The sequence below is a fragment of the Pleurodeles waltl genome, chromosome 5 (genome assembly GCF_031143425.1).
Source record: "Pleurodeles waltl isolate 20211129_DDA chromosome 5, aPleWal1.hap1.20221129, whole genome shotgun sequence".
In the NCBI taxonomy this organism is placed as follows: domain Eukaryota; kingdom Metazoa; phylum Chordata; class Amphibia; order Caudata; family Salamandridae; genus Pleurodeles; species Pleurodeles waltl.
Window position 1 is genome coordinate 546848957 of NC_090444.1, and position 16355 is coordinate 546865311.

Sequence of the window (16355 nt, forward strand, 5' to 3'; positions counted from 1 at the left end):
CCTGGCGGGGGGCCTGGCGGGGATGGGGGGCATGTTGGGCATGGCGGGGGGCATGGCGGGGGGCCTGGCGGGGATGGGGGGCATGTTGGGCATGGCGGGGGGCATGGCGGGGGGCCTGGCGGGGATGGGGGGCATGTTGGGCATGGCGGGGGGCATGGCGGGGATGGGGGGCATGTTGGGCATGGCGGGGGGCCTGGCGGGGATGGGGGGCATGTTGGGCATGGCGGGGGGCATGGCGGGGGGCCTGGCGGGGATGGGGGGCATGTTGGGCATGGCGGGGGCATGGCGGGGGGCCTGGCGGGGATGGGGGGCGTTGGGCCACTGGAAAGGAAAATGCTGAGAAACTTGAACGTGGTATTTCTCCCTCCCTGTACGTGTCACATAGGTCCGCGCCTATGAGAAGATCGGGATTTGGCGTGCCATCGCCAAGGAAGTCCGGGCCCTGGGGGTCCACCATCGACGGGGCACCCACTGCCGCAAGAGGTGGGAGGACATCCGCCGCGGGACCAAGAAGACCGCTGAGTCTCTGCTGGGGATGGCCTCCCAACGTAGGCGGGGTGCCTGCCGTCAACTGAGCCCCCTGATGTTCCGGATCCTGGCGGTGGCCTACCCTGAATTGGATGGGCGCGTGAGGGCAGCACAGCAGACACAAGGGGGTGAGTACAAGCATTATCTACTCTGTTGTCGCGCAGTGGAGGTGTCTGGGTGGGGGAGGAGGGCTGGGGGTCCCCCTAGGCCAGGGCGATATCTGTAGGCTGGGCACCCCCGTAAGCCCCTGTGTCCCCAGCCACCACACTCAGTAGTTTGTCAGTACAGCCATCCCTGGGCCGTGTCATCCATGGGTGCAGTTGTCAACTCTAGGCGTGTAGGGCATGTTCCACGGAATGCGTAGCGTACCCCAAGTGCGCAAGTTAGTGCAGGGGGCATCTGTGTCTGTCATGTCCGCTAACTGTACCGGAGATCCATGTACTCAATATCCCTTTATTTCTCTCTCCCCCCCCCTTTTTGTTTGTCTTTCTGTGCTTGTGTGCATCAGCATCATCAGGCGGAGGAGAAGTGGCATCGGGGCAGGAGGGAGCTGCATCTCACATGGCCCAGGAGGGCCATGCCACAGAGTCAGACTGGACCAGTGAGACGGAGGGCGAGGGGAGCTCCACGACGGGGACGACTGGACCCTGCAGCGACACGGACACGTCCTCGGAAGGGGGCTCCCTTGCGGGGGTGGCACCATCCGTGCCCCCCGCCATTACAGGTACAGCCGCCACCCAGCGCACCATCTCCGCCCTCCCAGCAGCCCCTCAGCGTTCGCCCCGTGCCCGCTCTGCCAGGAAGCCGGGCATCTCCTTCGCCCCAGGCACCTCAGGCCCTGCCCCTGTTACCCCCGCTGCCCTCAGTGAGGAGGTCATTGACCTCCTCCGAACGCTCATTGTTGGGCAGACTACCCTTTTGAATGCCATCCAGGGGGTGGAGAGGGAGGTTCATCGCAGCAATGCGTACCTGGAGGGCATTCATTCGGGTCAGGCTGCCCATCAGCGATCGTTCCAGGCTCTGGCCTCAGCACTGACGGCAGCCATTGTCCCTGTCTCCTGCCTGCCTCTACTAACTCCCTCCTCCCAGTCTCCTGTTCCTCTGCCTGTCCCACCCACACCATCAGACCAGCCTGCACACACCTCAACACCCAAGAGAAGCTCATCCAAACATAAGCACCACAGATCACGCAGACATTCACATACGCAACATTCCGATGCAGACATGCCAACAGTCACTACCACCTCTGTGACCCCCACCTCCTCGTCTCCCTCCTCCCTCCCTGTGACGTCTACACTCACACCTCCATTCACCTCACCATCAGCCAATGTTTCCATCACCAGCACACCCTCCACTCCAGTCCGCACACGTGCAGTCACCACCCCCACTGCCATTTACACGTCCCCTGTGTCCTCTCCCACTGTGTCTGTCACCCCCTCTTCCACACCACACAAACGCAGAAAAACCCACCCACCCAACAGCCATCCACCTCACGACAGCCTATCCCTCCTGCACCTGCACCCAAAGACAGCAAACGTGACTCACCTACAACCACATCCTCTCCCTCCACTCCCATTCCCACTGTACCTACCACTCTCCATTGTCCCAAGAAGCTCTTCCTCGCCACTACTAACTTCTTTCCTGACCCTGAGCCCCCCCCTCCTTCTCGTCGGGGTAAGAAGAGCACCTCAGCCACCACCAGCCCTGCAGCCCCCTTGACAAGGGTGCAGGGGTATTGGAGCCCGCCAGCCCGCATGTCTGGGTCTTCGCCCAGCAGCAAGGGGCCAGCCAGCCCACCCCCTGGGAAGAGGAGCAGAAGGCGGAAGGGTCGCCGCAGGAGCCCGCCTTCTACATCCCCCCCGGACACCACCCAGAGACAGTCACCAGCCACAGCTCCAAAGGGAGGAAAGGGCCACAGGCCCACGACTAAGGAGGGCAAGGGCAGCAAGTCGGAGAGGTCAGGCAGCAGGCCTGCTGCCCAGGAGGAGCCCACAACCCCCATAGCCGCTGCCCCGGGAGGAACCGGCACAGCTGCCCCGGGAGAGCCCACCACCCCCATAGCCGCTGCCCAGGGAGGACCCAGCCCAGCTGGCCAGGAGGGCCCCACCACCCACAGCCCAGGTGGGCAGTGAAGGAGCACCATCCCCGCTGCCCAGGAGGGCACCACCAGGCAATTAGCAGTTGGCCATAGACCGGCCGCCGTCTCCAGAACCGCTGAACTGGGCCCGCCGTCTCAAGAACCGCTGAACTGGGCCCCGCCGTCTCAAGAACCGCTGAACTGGGCCCCGCCGTCTCAAGAACCGCTGAACTGGGCCCCGCCGTCTCAAGAACCGCTGAACTGGGCCCCGCCGTCTCAAGAACCGCTGAACTGGGCCCTTCAAGGCAAGGAGCGCTGAACTGGGCCCCGCCGTCTCAAGAACCGCTGAACTGGGCCCCGCCGTCTCAAGAACCGCTGAACTGGGCCCTTCAAGGCAAGGAGCGCTGAACTGGGCCCCGCCGTCTCAAGAACCGCTGAACTGGGCCCCGCCGTCTCAAGAACCGCTGAACTGAGCCCTTCAAGGCAAGGAGCGCTGAACTGGGCCCCGCCGTCTCAAGAACCGCTGAACTGGGCCCCGCCGTCTCAAGAACCGCTGAACTGGGCCCCGCCGTCTCAAGAACCGCCTAACTGGGCCCTTCAGGGCAAGAACCGCTGGCCCCTTGGCAGACGTGGCAGGGCAGGATCTATCTCGGGCAGGGCTGCAGGATGTCCTCTGGCCAACTTGCCTTCTCCAGTGGCAGTGGGGTCTGTTATGGACTGTATGGACTGTGGCTTTGCTCTCCCCAGGATGGCCCAGTGGGCAGGCCACCCACTGTATGGACTGTATGGACTGTGGCTTTGCTCTCCCCAGGATGGCCCAGTGGGCAGGCCACCCACTGTATGGACTGTATGGACTGTGGCTTTGCTCTCCCCAGGATGGCCCAGTGGGCAGGCCACCCACTGTATGGACTGTATGGACTGTGGCTTTGCTCTCCCCAGGATGGCCCAGTGGGCAGGCCACCCACTGTATGGACTGTATGGACTGTGGCTTTGCTCTCCCCAGGATGGCCCAGTGGGCAGGCCACCCACTGTATGGACTGTATGGACTGTGGCTTTGCTCTCCCCAGGATGGCCCAGTGGGCAGGCCACCCACTGTATGGACTGTTTGGACTGTGGCTTTGCTCTCCCCAGGATGGGCCAGTGGTCATGGAGTCCCCTCGTGGATCTGGCGTCGTGTACTCAAGTGGCTGAGGTGCCCCCCCTTCCCTTCCCCCTGAGGTGCCTGTCCTATTTTCTTTCTGATGCCCCTGCAGTGTTCTCTCCGTGGAGTTCTTGTCGTGGGACTGGGCCTTGCCCCTTTGCACAGGACCCCTGTGATCCACGGACAGTGGTTGGACTACATTTAGTAGCTGTATATATTTTGTACATAGTTTATTTATTTATTGGGATTACTGGTGTACATATTTCAATATATCTGCCCGTTTATGATCTCTTCTTTTGGTCTTTGCATTATTTCGGAGGGGGGGGTTTGTGGGTTGTGACAGTGATCTGTGGGAATGCATTGATGTGTGTGTTGTAGTGGGTGTGGGTGGGTGGGTGTGTGCCGGTAATCTTTTCCCTCCCCTGTGTCGTAGGTGCCGTACTCACCGATGTCTTCCGCGCCGCCGGGCGTGCTCCTGGTATATGAGCAGGAATAGGAGTGCGGGGATGACCTGCAACTCTGGCTCCATACTGCCGGAAACTCGCGTGGAGTGCGTAGAGGTGAGCGTTTTCCCGTTCGTAGTCTGTTTCCGCCGTGTTCTTATCGGCGGTGCTCCCGCCCCGGAAAAGGTGGCAGATTGGTGGGTCGTAATAGGGTGGGCGGTACTTTGTCTGCCGCCGGGCTGTTGGCGGGAACCGCCGCGCTGTTTGTTTGTACCGCTGTGGCGGTCGGAGTGTTAAGTTGGCGGGCTGTGTTGGCGGTTCCCGCCAGGGTCAGAATTGCATATTTTAGACCGCCGGCCTGTTGGCGGCTTGGCCGCCGCTTTATCACCGACCGCCAGGGTCAGAATGAGGGCCATTGTTGTGTTGCCCTTGCATCATATAAGTTTATGCAAATCTAAAGTCAGATTTAACTTGTAATGCAAGGCCACCTTGCTTTGCCCAGAGGTGCTTGGTAAATCTGGAGTGAGGCAGTACAGCACAAGTCACTTCCGGTCATTACTCTGCCCTGGGAAGGCATTCCATGGGTGGAGCATGGGTGTTCCCACACATGCTGCCATGGATTTTGATGCATTCCCAGATATACTATGAGTGGTAGAGCTGGGAATGTGTCAAAATGCTGTGCCCTCTCAGGGGAGGTGTAACAAGAAGAAATATGTTTATTTCTCCATTCTTTTCCCATTTCTACATGTGCTGCAATCTGTGGCAAATGTAGAAATAGATAAAGGCCTCAGAGTATTGTTTCTGTGTAGGAAGGTGTCATTTTCTCCACAAAAATAATCCTGCATACAACACAGGCACCCTTGCATCAGTGTGCAGGGATGCCTGTGTTGGCTCAACCCAGCAAGTCAGCAAAAGAGGAAAGAAATGTGCCATACAATGTTAAATATGGCATATTCTTGGTGTTTCATGCAGTGCAGTGAGTTCTCTTGCTACATAGTGTGGCATGAAAGTTTGATAAATCAGGGCCCTATGTTTTACCAAACTTTTGGCATTTTTCAAAGAGGTAGTCTATTTTTCATAATTTTTGTGCTTTTAACCTACTCCCAGTTTGCGGTGGAAAACAATGTGAAACCCATGGGTGATCTATAGATTTCTGAAAAGTAGACATAATTCTAAATTCAGCAAGGGGTCATTTGTGAAGTGTTTCCTAAATAAACTAAGTGCCTGATTTAGAACTTGTCAGACTAGTTGCTTCGTCACAATGGTGATGGATATTTAATCCGCCAAAATCTAAATCACATTGGATCTAATGGGATTTCAATTTTGGCAGATAGGATATCTGTCACTGCCAAGTTCTAAATCACGCTCCTATTGTTGAAATACCAAAATAGTGAAACTGAGTAGGAAAAACGGCCATTTGTGATGTTTCCATCTATAACTTGTTGTCACAATGTCTGATTACCATTACATCCATTATACCCTTCTGGTTGTGGGGATAGGTTGCCTAAGAACCCAAGGTGCCAACAGCCAACAACCGGGCTAAACCTTGCAATGATTTTTCAAGGTGTGCAGAGTATAGAGAAGTTACTATAGTTAAATATAGAGTAAAACATGGATATACAAGGAAACCTATGTATTTATGAAATGAACACTAGATACAGAATTTAGAAGCAGTTGTTTTTGTCCATCTCTGAATTTGTGGGCAACCATACTCGCAAGCAATGCAGAGGACACTTTACAAAAAGCCTTCTTTCTTATGCACTGGATTGTATTTATAAGGTATATCTTCAGAGAACTCCAACTAGTAATAACTAATGTTCTCCTGATAAATGTGGTATGTTAGATGTGTGGGTAGGGCTTTTGCCCATGAAATAGCAACATGGCACATCACATTTTTCCACTGAAAACTGGCCCTTTTTTGCAATATCTGTAGCACTGGATTTTGGTCCCTAGCTTAGCGGGGACCTAGGAAAATCTAGCAAACCTGCATGTTTCTGCAAACTGGACACCTAGATAAATCCAGGGTGGAATGACATGCATGGCTCTCATCAGTTTTTCTTACCCAGAAACCTTTGCAAGCCTTAACCTTTGACTAGAACACAAACATTTTCCTCACATTTCATTGAGGGAAACTTCTGTAATCCGAAGGGAGCCACAAATTTCAATAGTATCTCACTTGGATGGGTAGGCTTAGTGCCCGCTACAGGAAAGGGCCCAAGACACAACATAGGCACCTTTATTTCAAAACACTGATCCATTTCTTTTCAATGTGGATTTTGGGCCCTCGCTCAACCGGCACATAGGGAAACTTAACAAAACTGCAATTTTTTTTAAACTAGACACAGGGGAATTCAGGCTGGAGTGACTTTTGTGGTTCTCGCCAGGTTTTCTTATGCAGACACCTTAGCAAACTCAACTTTTCATTAAATCTACATTTTCCTTACATTTGCCATACATTTTCTACCACCCAGCATTTCCAGATGTCTCATGATAAAAACGGTACCTCACTTGTGTGTGTAGGCCTGGTGCCTGCAACAGGAAAGGGCCCAAAAACCAAGTTAGACACATCACATTATTCCATTGAAAACTAACCTATTTTTCCAAAACTTGCATGTCTCTGACCAGGTTTTCTTACTTAGAAGCCTTTGCACATGTCAGACTTTGACCGAAAATACACATTTTTGTCACATTTCTGTGAGGAAATCTTCAGGAATCTATGGGGAGCCACAAATATCATACCATCCACCATTCTTTCAGTTCTTCTAATAAAAATGGAACCTCACTTGTGTGGGGAGTCCTAGTGCCATTGACAGGAAAGGGCCCAATACAATGTGAACACATCTTATTTTTCCACAGAAAACTGGCTGTCTTTTTTTATATAATGTTGTAGCTTAAAGAAATGGGCTTGTCACATAAAGATTGATCTGTGTTCTTGAGGCAAAATGTTTGTGCACATATTTCATGATTTAGCAATCATAGACCTTGGACTGAAAAATGATAAGTTGGACTAGTGCTCATGTGCAGAGTGCTGGGGCAGTCAAGAAACATTGCTCATGCTTTATATGTTCATTAAGAACAGAGCAGGGTCAGTGACTTGTGGAAAAATTATCTTGGCTGCACTGTATTTCTGTTTTCCTCTTAGATTTTGGGCACTAGCTCAGATACCACCTAGGGAAACCTAGCAAACCAGCACATTTAAAAAAAATTGACACCTAGGGTAAACTAGAGCTAGTGACTTGTGCTGCTATTCTGAGGTTTTTTAGCTAGAGACCCTTGGAAACCTCAAACGTTGACTGGAACATACATTTTCCTTATATTTCTGTGAGCAAAACATCTGGTATCTATGAGGAGCTGCAAATTTCTTACCAATGAGCATTTCCACAAATCTCACAATAAATATGGTACTTCACTTGTGTGGGTAGGCCTAGTGACTGCAGTAGGAAAGGACCTAAAATACAACAGAGACAAGCCACATTTTTACACTGAAAACAGAACCTTTTTTGCAATGTGGGTATCTGTGGCTTTTGGGCCCTAGCTCAGCTGGCACCTAAGGAAACCTAGCAAACTTCCTTAGTTTTTAAAACTAAAGAACCACAGAAGTCCAGGGGTGAATCAAGTGGATGGCTCTCACCAGGTAATTTTACCCAGAAGCCCTTGCAAATCTCAAACTATGGCTGAAACACACACTTTGCTCACATTTTTGTGGCAGTCACAAAATCCCTACCATTCTAAGTTCCCACACATCTCCTGATGAGAGCGGTGTCCCACTTGTGTTAATGAGCCAAGAGACCACCTCACAAAAAACCCTAAAGTGATGAATCAAGAAATCAGCAATATGTGTAGCTGTGGTATTTGGGAAAATGCTTGGCCACCACCCATGGAAGCCCACCAACCACACATATTTTTGAAAAGTAAACAATGAGGGAATTCAAAAGTAGTGTGTCTTGAGTAGATCCCACAAGTTCTTCTTACCCACAATGATCTGCAAGCCTCAAGCATAACCTAAAATAATTCAATTTGCCTAACATTTTTGTGAAGGATTCCTAAGGAATCAGCAGAAATCCACAAAATCCCTACCTTTCAACATTACCCCACTTGTTTTTGATAAAAACACTACCCAGCAGTAGGCTGCTAAGAGGGTGTGGAAAGAAGTGTTCAAGACTTTGTGGTTGAAAACATACCCAAATAAATGGTATCCTCTGATTTTGGAGAGAATTGGCATCTTGATTTTTTCCCCAAATGTACGGTGGTGGGTTAGTCAGTGGACTTATCCTTTTGAGACAAAAAAAGTAGAATGAAGGTGTGGCTTGTCTAGATTGGTTGGGTGTCTTGCCAGTCATATAAATCTCTACCCCACTTCTTAAACCCAATCACAGGTAATTAGAGCTGGGAAAAAATCTGAAAAGGAGAAAGTAAAAAATAAGTGCCAATGTGAGCGCTCCCAGAAGCATTTGAGGTGCATCTACTTGTGGGTTGCCCTCCCAGTCTCTAAAGGAGTCTCTCCAGGGCTGGGGGCGCCAGATTCTGAATTGTCCCTCAGGCCTAGTGGGGAGTAGACCTGCTAGAGTGCACTCAAGGATGGGGCACTGTGAAACTGGACTGAGGCTGAATGTGAGGACCTATGTGGGACTACTGAGGATCTGTAGAAACCCAGGTCAGGAGATCACTGGAGCTAAACAGGAGAACAGACTAAAAGCACTTACAGGAAAGCTGTATTTACCATAAGGAAAAGGCAGTGATGCCAGAGGCTGTCAGAGGTTGAATAAATCCTCTGCAGAAATCTGTCTAGAAGGCCAGAAGCTCCTGGTACAGATGGTTGGACAGAATCCCTAGAGTAATGTGGTTCAAACCCTTTTGCAATAAATGTAGTGAGGTTTGAGATATATGGATTTTTCTTTGTCACTCACATGCAGAATCTCTCAATTTCAGTGGGTGTCTAAGGCTGGTGACACCATCAAAAAACCCTAGCACAACTTTGTAGTAAAAAGTTTAAGTCTTCTGAGGGGGATCCTACAAAACATTGTCAGCAACTTTGTGTGCCAATTAATTACAGTGACCTGTGCGTTGGGACCACTCAGATTCATTAGTTAATTTGTTTCTATGTACTATTCCATGCAGCTGTTACAGTTTTACAAATGTTTTCAAATCTTCAGTATTTGTGCTGAGATTTCTACAATGAAGTTAGCTGTAGATCAGCGACGGTCACCGTATATGTCAATCAATGGGGGGTGGGGAGAGGGAGGAGGGAGGATGGGGGAACAACATTGATTTTAAAAAAGAAAACATTTACCTTGTGCTGCCTGTCTCCCACCTCCATCTCTTGCCCTTTCACTCCTCCTGTGGTGTCCCATCATTGGCTTGGACACCAGCACAGGCTCCCCAGTAATCCTGGTGCTGCTTACATGCTAAACATAGCATGTAGTCAGTGTCAGGATGGATCTGAGTGGCAGTCACTGCCTCTCAGACACACACCTGGGGTCTGTGCTATTTCTCGAGCCTAGCTGTATATACAGTCGGGTTGGAGAAGCCTAAGTGTGCAAGTGTGTTTGGCTGGCCTCAGACAGCTGGCCAAACACACATATGCACTTAGTGTACTCTCCTGTCCTCTGAACCTCTCATCTACCGTGGCCCAGCCCCATCCCTCCCTGCACTGCTGGCTGAGCCAGCAGATGTAAAATGAAATGATAGCAAGCTATCATGTTATTTTTCATCTGCTGTCTCAGCCAGCGTGGCAACCCCCATCCGCCACTGAGGAGGAGCCGCTCCTGCAATATAAAACCATTCTCAGTAAAGGGAAATGTTCTTTTGACTCAACAATTATTATCAAATTTTGTCACCTCAAATAGTGCAAACCAGCTGAAATTATAATGGGATTGTAATATGGAACTTATGTAATAGTCACTTTATGTATGCTTTTTTGTTGGTATGCAATTTGTAGAATATTCCTATTTGAACTTACAATTTATACAACAGCAAATTGTGGAATTTCTGGCATTTTACATGGAGAAATGTGAATTTTTGTACCACTGAGGGGTAGTGGGCACTCATGTTGAACAGGAATGAACCCAAAAGGCAAGAGCTAAAAGAAAGAGGTAGAGGGTGCATGGGACTAGACAAAAAATAACATGCATTTGGGTGACCACAGTAGTTACAGATTGGCATGGACCTTCTCTTCCACTTGGCTCAATAATTACTGACGGATCTGCTATCCTCCTCTGTGTTTGTGGCCTACAATCTCTGCTGAATGATTATTTTTTTTAAAGAGAAACGGTGTACTTAGAGGGCTTAGTGAGTCAAGGCATTTTATGCAAAACCAAGTGCATGACTCTAAAGACAGTGGTGAGATTTTCAAATGGTGTCAAAGGGTATGCATTGCACCCAAGAATCTCTATCAGCTTGAAACTGTTGGCCACAAGTGCCCCCGAGATTTAAAAAAAAACTTATAAGTCACTAGGGCTTGGGCTGGAAAGGCACTATTAATCCTAGTGATAGCCACCTTATGTAAGGTAATTGATGTCATATGCAGGTAAAACCCCTCATCGAACACCACATTGGCCTTCTTGAGCTGAGGTCTGATAGTAATGCACCCCACAAGAAGATTGCACAAGACAATGCTCGATCTCAAATTAAAAGGTCAGTGGAAATATCCACCCTCACCCATAGCTCACAAAAAAGGTCCTGAACTGAAACATGTGGTGGTTAACTCTTTTAGGAAGAAGAGTTCAACATCCTACACTCTCTCAAAAATCTCATGCATATATCGACCACCTTCCCAAGCCTAATTTCACAAACAACGACATGTTCCTCTCAACCAGCCAATCTAAATTATCTTTCAAATCTTTCAATAATTTAATGTTACCGCAGGCAGCCCACTCTTAGTAAAACTGGTGTCACCCTCTTCCGACCTAGCCTGAGACAAACATTTCCCAAATAAGAACTCACTAGAAACCTGTAAAAGACTGCATGAAATTGGGTTATTATTTGTGCACAATGAAACAATTGTCCAAGTAATAGGTTCATAATTTACCCTTGCTGGGAACCATGTACCCAATTGTAGCACTTGACTCTCTCAGGGTAGCAAAGCAGTGCAGGCCAAGGCACACTCAGGAAGATGGTGTGGGCTACTAATCACCTTTCACTTGACACAATAACAACACTCAGTAATTGATCGCTCAGTGCTTTTACTTTGAAAAGAGAAAGTGTATTTATCTCACACACATTATGAAATACTACAAATTAGTTTACAAATACATACATCAGGAAGATAGAACTACCTTAGGTGACATTCTGACATCACATTTGACCCCTATTGGGTAATTACCCACAAAATCACAGTACCTATACTAGATAAAACATCACCATATAGGAAATATCATTTTAATCAAGACAGGCCTATTAGCCTTATCCAAGGTCACTACATCAATATATAATTTAACTGTTAGAAGTCGGTTCTCTAGTTGGCAAAGATATCAACCCTGTCCAAGTAGGGACCACAACCCTAATCAAGGTAAATCAGAACTGCAGCCTAAATTAACCTGTGTTCACCCTCTGGTAGCTTGGCACAGAGCAGGCTAGCCTAACCTAAGAGGCAATGTATAAAGTATTTGTGCAATACTTAACATTCAGTAACTCAATGAAAATACTGAAAAGAGTCTCCACTTTGGAAATATACAGAAGATTTGTCTGAGTAAAACAAGACCAAAACGACAAACATCTGATCAGTAGAGGTCGAGATATAAATTTTTACAAATTAAATGTAAAATACTCCTTAAGAGCTGCTGGCGGTCAAAAGATTACTTTAGGACATAAGGGATCAGTGCAAATCCAAAGTTCAGGCTGACCGCATTGGAAGGTAAGCCAACTACAGAACCCACGCAGGGTCTCCTGAAACAGTACCATTGATGGAGCAAAGTGTCAACGTCGAGGGCACGATGCATCAGTATTTTCCATGAGGTCGGGTCACTGTGTCGTTGTCAGGCTCCATTGGATTGAATGCAATGCATTGTTGTCAAGCCATGCAGAGCAACATTGTTGAGCAATGCAGGCTGTGAATCCGCTGATATCAAGCAGTCTCTGCACCAGCATTGAAGGAACACTGATGCAAAATTGTACATGTTCTTGAGGCTATTTATCAGTTTTTGCAGGCTTCAGCTGCAGAACCCACTTCTGAGGCCCAGGACTGGGGAGCGGCACCTCAGGCAAGGGTAGGGCTCACAGATGGCAGAGCCCAGCAGCACCAGGAGTTTTGCAAGCAGTCTTTGATGTCCCTGAGACTGTAGAAGAACAGGAGGCATGCCAGAAAGCCCTTGGAGTCACTCAGCTCAGCAAGAGGGATCCAGTCCTTGTCTTCAGCAGGGCAGAGATCAGCAGACAACGGGGCGGTTCTGCAATGCAGAGAAGCAGTTCCTTGGAAAAGACAATCCAGGCAGAGTGGCAAGCCTCACAGCATAGCAGTCTTTACTCCAGCAGAGTTCTTTCCAGGTCCAGTAGTAATCTGAGTGGCTATGGGGAGAGTCCCTGTACTTATACTAAAAAGTGCCTTTCATGTGGGGGGTGACTTCAAATGATCCCTCTAATGTGTACTGGTCCCTCTTTCATCCCAGCCCTGGCTCCAGACTATCAGTTGGGGGAAATCAGGCCTTTTTGTGGGATTCAAGCTACAACACTTTGAAATTTAAGTGTGTGCCCTTACCATCCTCCTTGCCCAGGAAGACCCATCAGTATACAGATGAATAGGTGCAGTTGAGTGTCCTGTGTTGTGGGTGTCTGCACAAATGTAGCTGTTACCTAGCCCAGATCAGATGTATGCTGGAAACAGGCTGTCAGGCATAAAGAGCAGTGAGACTAGAGAAATACCCACTTTTTAAAAGTGGCCTTTCTAAAATAGCAACTATAAATCAGACTTTAACAGTAAAGAGGATTTATCATTACCATTCAAATGATATGAAACATGATGTAGCTACTCCTTTCTGATCAGGAATTACAGCTTAAAAGTACAATAATGAATTCTCAGTGGTGGCCTATGAGTGAGGCATGCCTCACAGTAAAGAAAAATGACTTTGGGACTTTGGGACTTTAGCAGGAAATGTAAAACATAAAAGTACACCTTTTACTTACATAGCACCATGCCCCATGGGCTAAAAAGGACCTACCTATAGTGTGACTTGTATGTAAGAAAACGGGAGTTTAAGGATTGGCAAGAGGTTTTAAATACCAATTCAAAGTGGCAGTGAAACTGCACACACAGACTTTGCAGTAACAGGGGAAAGACATGTTTACAGGGCTTCTTGAGTGGGGGGGGGGGCAATCAGTACTGCAGACCTACTATTAGCATGTAGTTTTTGGGACCTGGGTGTAGGGTAAACCACTTTACAAGGGGCTTACAAGAAAATTAACTATACCAATTGTGGATACACCAAGGTTACTAGGTTAAGGGGAGAAGCACATGCACTTTAGCACTGTTCAGCAGTGATAAAGTGGCCAGAATCTTAAGACTAGCAAACACAAAGACAACAAAACAGAAGGTCTGAAGGCAACATTTCAGGGAAAACCATTCCAAGGATGTCAGTTTTTCCTGAACTAGGAGCAGAACATACAGTGACTACCCCAAGAAGCACATTGAGTCTACCACCTCCTGGTTCTCTATGGAAGTCACCTGCATTAAGTACACCACAAAAAGAAAGATTTAAACAACTGTTACACACATGATTAGGCAGGAGGGGCACCATGAATGCAACCACCCAAAGGCACATTTGTACAACAGGAAGCTGGCTAAAATATTAGTGCTGGACCTCCTCCCTTTTTCTTTTGTGGAAGGACTGAGATTTTTACAAATTGTGGCAGCCATCTGCCCGACATGGAATGTTCCAAGCTGGACCTATTTTGCCAGAGTTACTGTTCCAGTGCTTTATCATGATGTATTGCAATTGGTTAGACAAACTTTGCAGTAGAGTTTTGTTCACACTACCCACCTGATGACAGACATGTAGATTAGTTGACAAGAAAATGATTACTTGTGTATCATTGCACACTGGATCTTTTTTGTGGGGGTTAGGCAAGAACTATCTATAGGTCTCAGTGCTGAAGAAACTTTTAAGGGCTTTCAGGGGCATGCAACAGTAGCGATGTTCATCATGGAGATATCCCGTATAGTCACAAACATCACAGAAGCCTTTAACTACAAGCTGTTTGAATGGCTGCCACCATTTGTTGCCACGGACAATGGCGGTAGTATGATCAAGGCAATGGCGAATGGTGGATACTTCAGGGTCATGTGTTTGGTGTACTTCATCAATCTAATTGTGCACAACTTTCTAAAAAGGAAGACAAAGACAGCAATACTGGTCACCTGCAAAATAATCTGCACTCATTTCAGTCATTCTTTTGAAGTCCAGAAGCCGTTGAGGTTCATTTAGTGTGCTAGGAGAGTACCAGTTAAATTCCTCATACGGAAGGTGCCAACACGTTGGAACTCTACCTACTATATGTTGCAACATTTGTTTGACCAGTTAAGACCAATTGCTGACTATGTCTGTCAAAGAGGAGGGGATGTAACTGGGAAAAGCATGGCCATGGAGCTGGACAAATGGAACCTAGTCAACTGCCTGGCACAAATGTTACTTTCTTTTTAGGTTTTCACACTGGAAGTCAGCAATGAGGTCCGCTCGATGTGCAAAGCTATTCTGTTGTTCCATCTGCTACAGGACCAGTTAAAAAAGGCATTGCAAAGGTTCTTCAATGTGAATGGCAATGGATAAGTGCATGAGTTGGTTAAGAGCTTAATCCTTTGCTTGGCTCTCAACTCAAGGCTACAAAGAAAGATTGTGTCATCCAAAGAGTACATCTGTGCCACAATATTTGATTTACTATACAAACAAATACTAGCTGCTTTCATTCCTTTTTGAAAAAGGGATGTTTCACTATACTAGATTTGGATTGTTGAGCAAATGAGTGGCCTGGAAGATAAACGTCTGGAAGTCCAAGACAAAAATTCTGGGATGCAGCCTTCAACATTCAGAGAGGGCAGTGCTGTTGTCTCACAGCAGCCAACACCAGCAACACCATCAACAAAAGAATCAGACCCAAACTCTTTACTGGCTTGGTTTCAAGTGGCATGACTTAAGTTGAGTATAGAGGTTTAGCAAGTGACAGCACCAATGCCCATTCAGAGGTTGGTCCAAGACTATCTGGATGATAGAAAAGAGGTCTACATGGCTCAAAGTCCATTGGACTATTGGTATGGAACATGCACCCATGGCCAGAGCTAGCAGGTTGGCTATAAAGTATATAGCTTGTCCGGTAGCCAGTGTGTTTGCTGGACGAGTATTCAGTGCATCTGGCACAGTTGTCACATTCAGAGGGACCAGTCCTTCTCCTCAAACCGTTGAGAGATTGATCTTGATTAAAATGAACCAACACTTCATACCACACAATTACACTGTTCCTGGAACACCACTGGAGGATGATAAGGCTGATTGGTGATACTCAAGTGTGTTAGCTGATCAATTTCTGGACAAAGCCCCTATGTTTAAGGATGAACACTATTTCCTAGACTGAGTGGGCTGTCATAGAACTTTTAGATTATTGTCGACCTGCTTTGTGAAAAAGAAAGGATATTGCTGGAGGAACATTATATATTTTGTGTCTGACTAATGCAGTCCTATCATTTACTCACATTTATGGCTGGATTGGAGTTGGGCCAATGTGTAGTGAAGAAGACTCCCCGTTCCCTTAAAGGACACTGGAGACAGTGCTTTGCCTCCATCCCATGCTTATCCTTCTTTTTTCATTCCCTAGCAGGACTGCCCTAGTAAAGATTATAATTTACAAGACTATCAATGTGTTACTTCCATGGGAACAAAAGCAGAGATGGAACAACTGTGTACCTCTGTGACTGGACTGGAAGAGTTAACTATTGCACCAATGAGTGGTATATTATTTGTAAACCTGATTTTGATAATTTGCATGGTCCACTTCTTCTTGTAAATTATTTCTGGTTCTTTAGAGACCAGATCAGTTAGGTTCTTCACAAAAATCTCAAATTATTTTGCTCTTGTTGTTCATCAACAGAGCACTACAGGTCTATCTCTCTTAATCTCATTTGGGTAAGGAATCAGACTGATTTGTTACTCAGAATCAGGACTCAGGGCAGGACAACCTCAACAGC